Here is an 11,024-nt window from a genome sequence, read left to right as displayed (position 1 = left end):
TACTGACCTATATCGCTTTGTCTGGTGCCGTATAAAATAGCGGCAAAAGCTATAACCAACCGGTTGAAACCATGGATGGATGCGATAGTGGGGGAGGAACAGAGTGCGTTCGTTCCAGGACGACTCATCACCGATAATGTGCTTGTTGCTTTCGAGAGTATTCATTCGATGAAAAGAAGGAAGAAAGGTAAACAATTTTCATGTGCCGTCAAGTTGGATATGATGAAGGCTTATGACCGTGTAGAGTGGCACTATTTGGAAGCAATGCTCTTCAGATTGGGTTTCAATGCTAATTTTGTTCGTCTGATTATGAGGTGCGTCACTTCCGTTAGATTCTCAGTTCGGATGAATGGTGAATTGTTGCCTTCTTTCACCCCATCTAGAGGACTGAGACAAGGATGTCCCGTGTCCCCCTTCTTGTTTCTCTTATGTGCGGAAGGGCTAACTTCCTTGTTAAATCATTTTGGTGGACATTTTGTGGACAGAGGTATTCGGGTGTCATACAGATCATCCTGGATTAACCATTTACTCTTCGCCGACGACAGCCTCATCTTCATCAGTGCAACGGCGGAGAGTGTCGACAGACTGAATCAGATCCTACATATCTTTGCAGAGTGCTCAGGGCAGAGTGTAAATAAAAGTAAAAGCTCGGTTTTCTTCTCATCGAATACGCCCACAGGGAGACGGCAACTAGTGAAACAAAGGCTGGGCATCTTCATGGAGGCATTCAGTGAGCGTTATCTTGGTCTTCCTACAGCAGTGGGGAAGATCACCAGCGAAACTTTTGATCACATTGGTGATCGGGCGCGGACTAGCATGCAGGGATGGTCTAAAAGGAATTTTGCTTGTGCAGGACGTGAAATTCTTCTGAAATCTATAGTGCAAGCAATACCTACGTTCAGCATGTCTTGTTTCCGGCTCACAAAGAAAGTTTGCAAGAAATATACACCAAACATGGCGAAATATTGGTGTAGCAGCTCCCTTGATAAACGGTCTTTGCACTGGATCTCGTGGAAGTCGCTCGCATCTCCCAAAATTAACGGTGGAATGGGCTTCCGCGATACGGAACTCTTCAACATCGCTCTCTTAGGGAAACATGGTTGGAGGTTTATGACCAACCCAGAAACTTTATGTGCCCGTGTCATGAAGAGCAGGTACTTCCCAAATACTGATTTCATGCAAGCAACAATGCCGCAATCATCCTCTGCCATATGGAGAGCTATTGTGGCTGGGCGGGAAGCTCTTCGAGCTGGTCTGATAATGTGTGTTGGAAACGGCAGCTCCATCTCTGTTTGGAACGACAAGTGGATCCCAGGTACAATACGCATGTCCCCTATGATTAGACCGGCCAACTCCCCAATTCAATTTGTTCAGGAGTTAATTGATGATACTAATTGGAGGTGGAAGGATGATCAAATCCGTAATACTTTCCTAGTTCCAGACGCAGAGGCTATCCTAAATATACCATTGCGCAACGGTGGAGGAGAAGATTATTTTTCTTGGGCTTTTGAAACTTCCGGTGTTTACTCTGACAAATCGGCGTACCGTGCTCTCGTGAATCAAAAGGAGTGTGTTGCTCTAGAGGAAGGGACGGCTACCGGCATATCAAAGACAGATCAACAGATGTGGACATCACTTTGGAAGCTCAAAGTTGTGCCAAAGGTGAGAGTTTTTTGGTGGAGAGTAATCCGTGGAATTCTCCCTGATGAAGCTACACTGAAGCACAAACATATTAAACCTTTAAGAATATGTAATGTATGCCTGGCAAAAGAGGAAGATCTAATGCATGCGTTGGTGTCATGCTCACATGCAAGACGTTTTTGGGATGAAGCCCAATCTTGGTTTGATTTCCGTCTACCGTGGCAGCACCCCAATACGTGGTCAAGAGATATACTCTGTGATGATCACTTCACGGATCAGGTACGCGCCAAGATTATTTCAGTTATGTGGGCAATTTGGACCTCGCACAACCGGTGGACACATGAGAAGGAGCATACCGATCCGGCGCAGTCTGTTCGCCGTATTCGGGAAGATCTCGCAGTCCTGGAGATCCCGTGCGTCGATGCATCCATCCTTCCAGGGCAGGGGTGGAGACCGCCCGAACTTGGTTTTGTCAAGATTAACATTGACGGCGCCATCAACTCAGATTCAGGAGTGGCAGGGGCAGGAGGTGTCGCCCGCTCTTCTACTGCCCTTCTAGCAGCATGGTGCAAGCCGCGGGTTGGCATTACCGACCCGCTCGTTGCCGAGTCCTTGTCACTACGAGAGGGAGTCCTATTCGCAAGTCTCAGGGGCTACTCACATGTGATCATGGAGACGGACAGTCTGGAGATAGTGCATCTCTGGAACGATCGCCACAACACTAGCTCAATTGTGGCTCCTATATTGTTAGAGATTGAAGAGCTTACGTTGTGGTTTGATTTTTTTACTATTCAACATGTAAGTAGGACAGCTAATCTCCCGGCTCACCTATGTGCGAAGCGTGCCTGCTCGCTTATGGTGACTGAGAGTTGGCTGGACTCAGAACCCTCGTTCCTGGTCACGAGCCTGTTGGCGGATGATCGCAGGAGCTCCTTTGTTTGAATAAAGCTCTCAGGTTTCCTTGCAAAAAAAAAAAGTGGTAACAAAGTATCAGGCTTTTCGTTTTAACATCAAGCAGCCCTTTAGCAAGCTAAGCACTTTCACGTAGATCATAGAGCTGGAAACTAATAACATATTATCTACGTGAAAACAAAACCACTAAAGCTGACTTGATAAACGGTCTTTGCACTGGATCTCGTGAAAGTCGCTCGCATCTCCCAAAATTAACGGTGGAATGGGCTTCCGCGATATGGAACTCTTCAACATCGCTCTCTTAGGGAAACATGGTTGGAGGTTTATGACCAACCCAGAAACTTTATGTGCCCGTGTCATGAAGAGCAGGTACTTCCCAAATACTGATTTCATGCAAGCAACAATGCCGCAATCATCCTCTGCCATATTTAGAGCTATTGTGGCTGGGCGGGAAGCTCTTCGAGCTGGTCTGATAATGCGTGTTGGAAACAACAGCTCCATCTCTGTTTGGAACGACAAGTGGATCCCAGATACAATACGCATGTCCCCTATGATTAGACCGGCCAACTCCCCAATTCAGTTTGTTCAGGAGTTAATTGATGATACTAATTGGAGGTGGAAGGATGATCTAATCCGTAATACTTTCCTAGCACCAGACACAGAGGCTATCCTAAATATACCATTGCGCAACGGTGGAGGAGAAGATTATTTTGCTTGGGCTTTTGAAACTTCCGGTGTTTACTCTGTCAAATCGGCGTACCGTGCTCTCGTGAATCAAAAGGAGCGTGTTGCTCTAGAGGAAGGGACGGCTACCGGCACATCAAAGACAGATCAACAGATGTGGACATCACTTTGGAAGCTCAAAGTTGTGCCAAAGCTGAGAGTTTTTTGGTGAAGAGTAATCCGTGGAATTCTTCCTGATGAAGCTACACTGAAGCACAAACATATTAAACCTTTAAGCATATGTAATGTATGCCTGGCAAAAGAGGAAGATCTAATGCATGCGTTGGTGTCATGCTCACATGCAAGACGTTTTTGGGATGAAGCCCAATCTTGGTTTGATTTCCGTCTACCGAGGCTGCACCCCCAATACGTGGTCAAGAGATATACTCTGTGATGATCGCTTCACGGATCAGGTACGCGCCAAGATTATTTCAGTTATGTGGGCAATTTGGACCTCGCACAACCGGTGGACACATGAGAAGGAGCATACCGATCCGGCGCAGTCTGTTCGCCGTATTCGGGAAGATCTCACAGTCCTGGAGATCCCGTGCGTCGATGCATCCATCCTTCCAGGGCACGGGTGGAGACCGCCCGAACTTGGTTTTGTCAAGATTAACACTGACGGCGCCATCAACTCAGATTCAGGAGTGGCAGGGGCGGGAGGTGTCGCCCGCTCTTCTACTGCCCTTCTAGCAGCATGGTGCAAGCCGCATGTTGGCATTACCGACCCGCTCGTTGCCGAGTCCTTGTCACTACGAGAGGGAGTCCTATTCGCAAGTCTCAGGGGCTACTCACATGTGATCATGGAGACGGACAGTCTGGAGATAGTGCATCTCTGGAACGATCGCCACAACACTCGCTCGATTGTGGCTCCTATATTGTTAGAGATTGGAGAGCTTACGTTGTCGTTTGATTTTTTTACTATTCAACATGTAAGTAGGACAGCTAATCTCCCGGCTCACCTATGTGCGAAGCGTGCCTGCTCGCTTATGGTGACTGAGAGTTGGCTGGACTCAGAACCCTCGTTCCTGGTCACGAGCCTGTTGGCGGATGATCGCAGGAGCTCCTTTGTTTGAATAAAGCTCTCAGGTTTCCTTGCCAAAAAAAAAAAGTGGTAACAAAGTATCAGGCTTTTCGTTTTAACATCAAGCAGCCCTTTAGCAAGCTATAAGCACTTTCACGTAGATCATAGAGCTGGAAACTAATAACATATTATCTACGTGAAAAAAGAATCACTAAAGCTGAGGGTTTGAACTCATGACTTGATATTTAAAGGCCGCTGGAGTAACCAGTTGAGCCATCAAGGTTTCATGTTAAATAACCCATCTCACTCCTTAAGACGAGTTACTACCGGTTCATATAGGATTGCAAATTCACATTAGCCAGATAACTTAGAAACGACAATGAGGACAGACGAGTAGAGTTGTGGGTTCTCTTTGAGAGGATATAAAAGGAAGGATATATGGACGGAATTGGGCGATGTGGTGGGTCCAGGAAAGAGGAAGGATCGATGGATTTCAGGATCCTATATTCAAGGATACAAAATTGTGGGTAAGGTAGCTTGCTTGCTCCCTTTTCATGCTCTTATTCTTGCTCTCATTTCATCATAGGAAGGGAGCAGGCAAGTCTCGTCCGTCTCGATGTGGGTAGAATGGCAAAAGATGGATTGATTTAAGAAATTATGGAGAGAAACTTTTAGGAATTATGGACATCCAAACTGTGGGCTTATAAAAACGGAAAGATGGATTGATTTCAGGAATTATGGACATCCGACGACGGACCTGTGGGTGTATGCCTCGAACCAACCAGTAAATGCCGCAGCAGCATCGAGTAGTTCTTCTATGGCTGACCAAACAATTGGCCTCTTTACCAAAAAAGGCTTTCGCCCCGCTTTATATATAAAGCACAGATCAACCACACCCCAAATACAAACACACCCTCACGACAACACACGCACACACCCAAGGCGGGATACATAGGCGCTGAGCGCAGCAACACCACCCCTAACACTACAAGAGCAATCGGGGACCTCCACCGTGAACACGCCACCGCGAAGGGATGAAGCCACATTTGACGAACCGTGTGCTCCAAGGCGGCGCCTCCAAGAAGGTTACGACGCTAGCGCGCCGCCACCGCCTGACCCGGGGTCAGAGTTTCCCCTAGAGCGACACGATGACCGGTGAGAGCCGCGACGATGTCTTCAAGAAGGTAATGCGCTACGCCGCCGCCGGTCCGTCCGAGGATAGAACAGGTTTTCACCCCAGCAAACACTCACCGCCACCAAACGCCACACCCCTGCCACCATGCCGCCCACACGGCCATGGTCACCGGGCCGCACCAAGCCACGGGCTCTGCCCATGACCACCACCAGGGCCGCCGCCCCGGCATCCAAGACCCTGACACCACCGCACCCGAGACCAGTCGCTACCCCAACCAAAGAGACGAGTGGAAAGGTCCGTCCTTTACACACCCCTGGACGGCCCCCAGCACTGAGACCCAAAGGGCCGGCCCAAAAAAGGCCTCCATCACCCGTCCTGCTGCACCGGGTGCAAGACAAGCTCGGTCCTGCTGCCGGGCGCGAGACGAGCTCGGTCCTGCTGCCGGGCGCGAGACGAGCTCGGTCCTGCTACCGGGCGCGAGACAAGCTCTATCTCACAGCCACGGGCGCGAGACGAGCAATGAACCGCAATTGGGAGCGATCCAGCCCTATGACGAGCGTAGAGCCCGGACGACGAGGGAAGGAATCGAATGTCGAAAAAGGCCCCTCACCGACGGCCGATGCCGGAGGAGACCAGCCGCCGACGTGAAACGGTCCAGACCTGCCAAGCTGTCGTGGAGCCATCCACGACCGGAGCAGCAGCCACACCGGACCACTGCCCAACTCGCGCCGCCCGCCGAGCTCCAAGCGTCGGAGCCGCCGGACACGCACCTCCCGCTTCCGGCGAGCCACCCGCAGCCACCCGAACACGCCGGACCGAGCCACCACGAGCCAGCACGCCGAAGCACCACCATGTCGGAGCCTCCACCACGCCGGAGCGCTGCAGACGCGGCCAACCCGTGCCACGCACGGCCCTCGCCGCAAGGTGCGGTAGCGGACAGATCTGGCCGGGGCCATCCACCACCACCGGGCCCCCGCACGCGCCCCCATCCTGGTCGCCGTCCGCGGCACGACGAGCACGCCGACGACCTCCAGCCACGCCACCCCGCCGCCACGGCCCGCGCCGCCCACGTGCAGCCCGCCGAAGGGACCCGATCCGGATCTGGATCGAGAGGCCGAGCCCCGCCGTCCACGCGCAGGCCAACTGTTGTAAACTCCAACATCACCTCGACGTGGTCATCGAAATGGTTCTCCTATGTAGAATTTCATATCATTTTGTTAGACCATCCATAGCGGGGAGTAACTTAGACTAGTAACATGCATATGTTACTAGTCTATGTTAATACCTCTATAGTGGGGAGTAACATATGTGTGGTGTCATGCAACACTTCATTTATTAGGTGTAGACTATCCATAGCGGGGAGTAACTTAGACTAGTAACATGCATATGTTATTAGTCTATGTTACTACCTCTATAGTGGGGAGTAACATATGTGTGGTGTCATGCAGCACTTCATTTATTAGGTTGTAGACTCATCTTGTCTTGGTATGTGCGATGTTACTCAGATTATGAGTAACTCGCTATGTTACTCAATTTATCTCTCTCATAATTAATTAGCTGCCACATCATCTCTTTTTGCTTAGTTATCATCGATGTTACCCTCTATGTTACTCCCACTAGAGACATTCTTAGCCTCATTTGTAGGAGATTAGATCAGTGAGGCTCGTGTTAGTCCAATTTCTGAAGCACTCTCACTATCACCATGAACCGAGTGTCAATAGATGACGTTACTCCTTCACTACTCCTCCGGCCTCTTCCTCCGCGGACAATTAGTACGCCATCATGGGTGGATTGCACCTGAAATAATGAAGGTAAGAATCAAACTAGGAAAGCCGCGAACCGAAATGCGTACATTTGTTAATAGTTTTAGAAAGACGGTACGGTTGAAATCACAATTCCCTTCATGTTGTGAATAATTGGTGTGGATCATAAATTAAATAATTATTTATATTAGTCGTCAACCCATGCATTCGCACGGGCTAGTATATTGCGAATGTTAACTTGTACGGGGTACTATTTTAAACAAACAATACGGTTCAGAGTGTCCAATTTTGAAATTTGGCTCCCTAAATTATTCAACAATGGGACATATTGCATATAACACTTGCATCTGTTCTGTGACTTCAAATGTGGCTGAAATCTGGGATATACAGAATACTAACCTTGTGCATTTCGCTAGAAAACAATTGGGCGAGAAGGCCCCTCGCTAACCTGCATGGTGATGGCCACTGACCAGAGAGCCTTCGTACCCAGCCAGAGAAGATTTACCAGCGATGATGATGACAGCCAACAGAAAGCTCTTTCATACGGAATGTTGTTTGTTTAGACAACAGGTTTAAGCTTTAAGTTCAGACCATAGGCTTAGTGATGCTCCGACCCCATCACCATGATGTTTAAATATTAGACATGTAAAGATTCAACATTAAATACTGAAGAAGTAGTAATATATCCTTCCTGGCCGTACCTAGAGTCCAGCCCAAACCCAAACCCGTCGTGCGTGCACGCTCGCTGCATCGCTGCCACGTATGATCGTACAGTCATCCGATGCAAATGTGTCGTATGTATAGCAGCGCCGAATATCTAATTCGTAACAAAGAAATACCTATTTAGTTTGGATTTGACCACAACATGATCAACTAACAAAAGCGCAAACCTATAAGAAAACTAATTCCTTCCCTAAAAGTGTGAGAAAACTAACTCATATGGGAGGGGACAATTCAGCTTAGAGTGTCATCACTCACAAAAAAGATGAGGAAAATCTTTATGAGGTAATAAGCCCCTCGCCCACACATGCTTCAGTTTGAGATAGAGAATCCATACGGCAATGCTTCAGGTTGATGTTTCTTTTTCATATTTTTGAGGCAATAAGCTCCTTGACCACACCAGATCCATGTGCCAACTTGTGTGCTTCAGTTTGAGACAGAGCTTCCATACCGTAAGATGGCTTCAGGTTGATGTTTCTTTTTTGTATGTAGAGATGAAGAGACGTGGAACACTTGTTAGATTCCGATTAGAGTTAGGATTGAACATTCATTGCGATAATGATGCCTTTACACATGGTTCTTACAGGGTTGTGGTAGTGCTTGTACTGATGGTGCAGTGTCTCGTCGGTGATCTTGTCTTTCCTTGCACAGGGCTTCTGCCGTCTGCATGTATGTACCACACAAATTATATTACAGAGATTGTTTGCATGAACATGGCAGTGCAATTAGTGGTAGTGTTTGACCAACCATGCTCTTCATAGCACCAGCAGGAGTCGACATGGCTGATGGTGTATCCACTGCATAGCCTAGAAGAAGCAGCGGCATGTTGACGGCTAGACTCTGCATTCGCTTGTTGACATAGACCAGCTTGAATAACGATGGTGGAGCGCGCTCCAGAGAAGATGAGATCGCAGCCTCGCCTGGGAAGATGAGATCTTGCGCTTCGGGGCCGACGCCCTGCATCACGACGACGTTCAGCTGGAACCTCGCGTTGGCTTGTTGACGCACATGGGTGGATCCGCTTGGATCGGCCTGAACAGCCATCGTGGCGTGTGCTCCAGGGAAGATGAGACGACAGTGTCTCCGAGCATATTAGATCGTGCGCTTCAGGGCCACGATTATATGCGTTTCTTGTTCAGATCGTACCCATGTTTGTTTTTAACGTGGGAATTGTGGGCCTCTTAGCCTTTTTTCCTAAGTTGAGAAAAATACTACTCCCTCCGTTTCAAAATTCTTGTCTTAGATTTGTCTAGATACGGATGTACCTAATACTTTCGTATTTAGACAAATCTAAGACAAGAATTTTGGGACGAAGGGAGTACAAAAGACTATAGAGAGTATACGTGACAAATTGAGCTATGGAGGTTGACCCAATTAAGTCGGTTGAGCCAATTGAGTCGTTGGTGAATCATTGGAGTTTTAGGCAGATTGAGATAGAAGTTATTTAAAAATAAGTTTTTTTTACAATGGAATCATGAGTCGATCTACACCGTAATATTTCGGTCCCATCAGATTAACGGCTCCTAAAATCTAATTAACGTGGGAATTTATAGGGAGTCAAGAATTACTGTAGGTATAGAAGTATAGATAGATTTTAGCCCATGCTAGACCATTAAATTTTCGTCCGTAGCAACGTATAAACATTTTTGCCCTTCTACACACACACGCACACGCACACGCGCGCGCGCACACACGCGCGCGCGCGTGCACACACACACACACAAGTATTACAGGGAGGAAGGTTTCTCCCTGCAATTTTTCATAAGTATTTTTGTATGTCTGTTAGAAAGCTTTGTCCATCATCTGTCTCCCATATGGGCCGCACACAGTTTCTCCCCTACGTAGGCTGAACTGGGCTTGCTCCGCTCATTTTTTTCTTTTTACTTTTTTCAATTCAATTTTGGAGCACAAAAAATAATATATTTCCATTTCCTCCCTGCATAGGCTGAGTTGGGCCGTTGTGAACAATTTTTTTATTTCTTTCGATTTGATTGCGGCATGGAGGTCAGAATGAAACTACAACATCTATAGTCCGAATTACACACATTGGTTAATCGTTTTGCAAAGATGGTATCGTTGAAAGCACAATTCTTTTTCGTGCTGGGGATAATCGATGTGGACATAAATTAAATAATGAGTTTTTAATTTCTTTTAGCCTATGTTAGGGAACTCAGCTAAATTTTGTCTCGTTGCAACTCACGGGCATTTTTGCTAGTATAGGCAGACGAGTCAATGTATCTAATATATACCCCGCCATAGGAGATCTCATTGACAGGACGCGGAGGGCATGAGCGAATCTGAACTTGGGGAGGACCTGCTATGGGCGGATACCAAAGCAGCTTGGCAAGCATCCGCGGCCGGTGCCGCGTCACAAGGAGCAACAATTCCCAGACGCCCAACGACAAGGGGCTGGTGGTGGGCCAAGCCAACGAGGGAGAGGAACTGGATAGGGTCGGAGGAGTGGAGGGAGTTGGCGGCGAGAAGGAGGAGGGCAGGGTCGGAGGTGGAGTGCCATGCATGGCGGCACGGGCCGCGTGAAGGGTGTCATGCCCCGGTTGGTCCTGATGTCCGAGACAGAGGAGGACCTTCTCCTTTTGGCCTTTCCAAAAATTAGTCCTATTCTATATTCTTTTGCGACCACCACTATGAAGCATTATTTCGAGCCACGCCGTTCTTATATGTGGGCCGTCCCTATCAGTTTCGACATTAAAACACACTTAGCCGCGGATCAGTGCAACTTGCAAAAATATTACGTTTGTGCGTGGTGCATTTTTCAAATATAAATAAATAAACGCATTTTCTGCAAATGATGTCACAATGGGGTGGTTCTGCCAAATTGCTCTTTTGATCCCGGGCTCATATGCTCCCGCATGAACAGTAAAATTTTAAAAATAGTTAAAAAAAACTCAAAAAAATCTTTTTTGTTTTGGTGATGAACATTGATGAATGTTCTAACTGCGTGCAAAATTTCAGGTCGAAATGACATTCGTGGAGGTCTGGGCAAAAATAACAAAATTGGTGCTTAAAATGCTTCCAACAATGGTCTTTTTGGACCATCAATTTTAGTTTTTTTGCCCAGACCTCCAAGAATGTCATTTCAACCTGA

Source organism: Triticum dicoccoides, chromosome 4A (assembly GCF_002162155.2).
Source record: "Triticum dicoccoides isolate Atlit2015 ecotype Zavitan chromosome 4A, WEW_v2.0, whole genome shotgun sequence".
Classification (NCBI taxonomy): Eukaryota; Viridiplantae; Streptophyta; class Magnoliopsida; order Poales; family Poaceae; genus Triticum; species Triticum dicoccoides.
Note: the sequence above shows the minus strand (reverse complement) of the source record.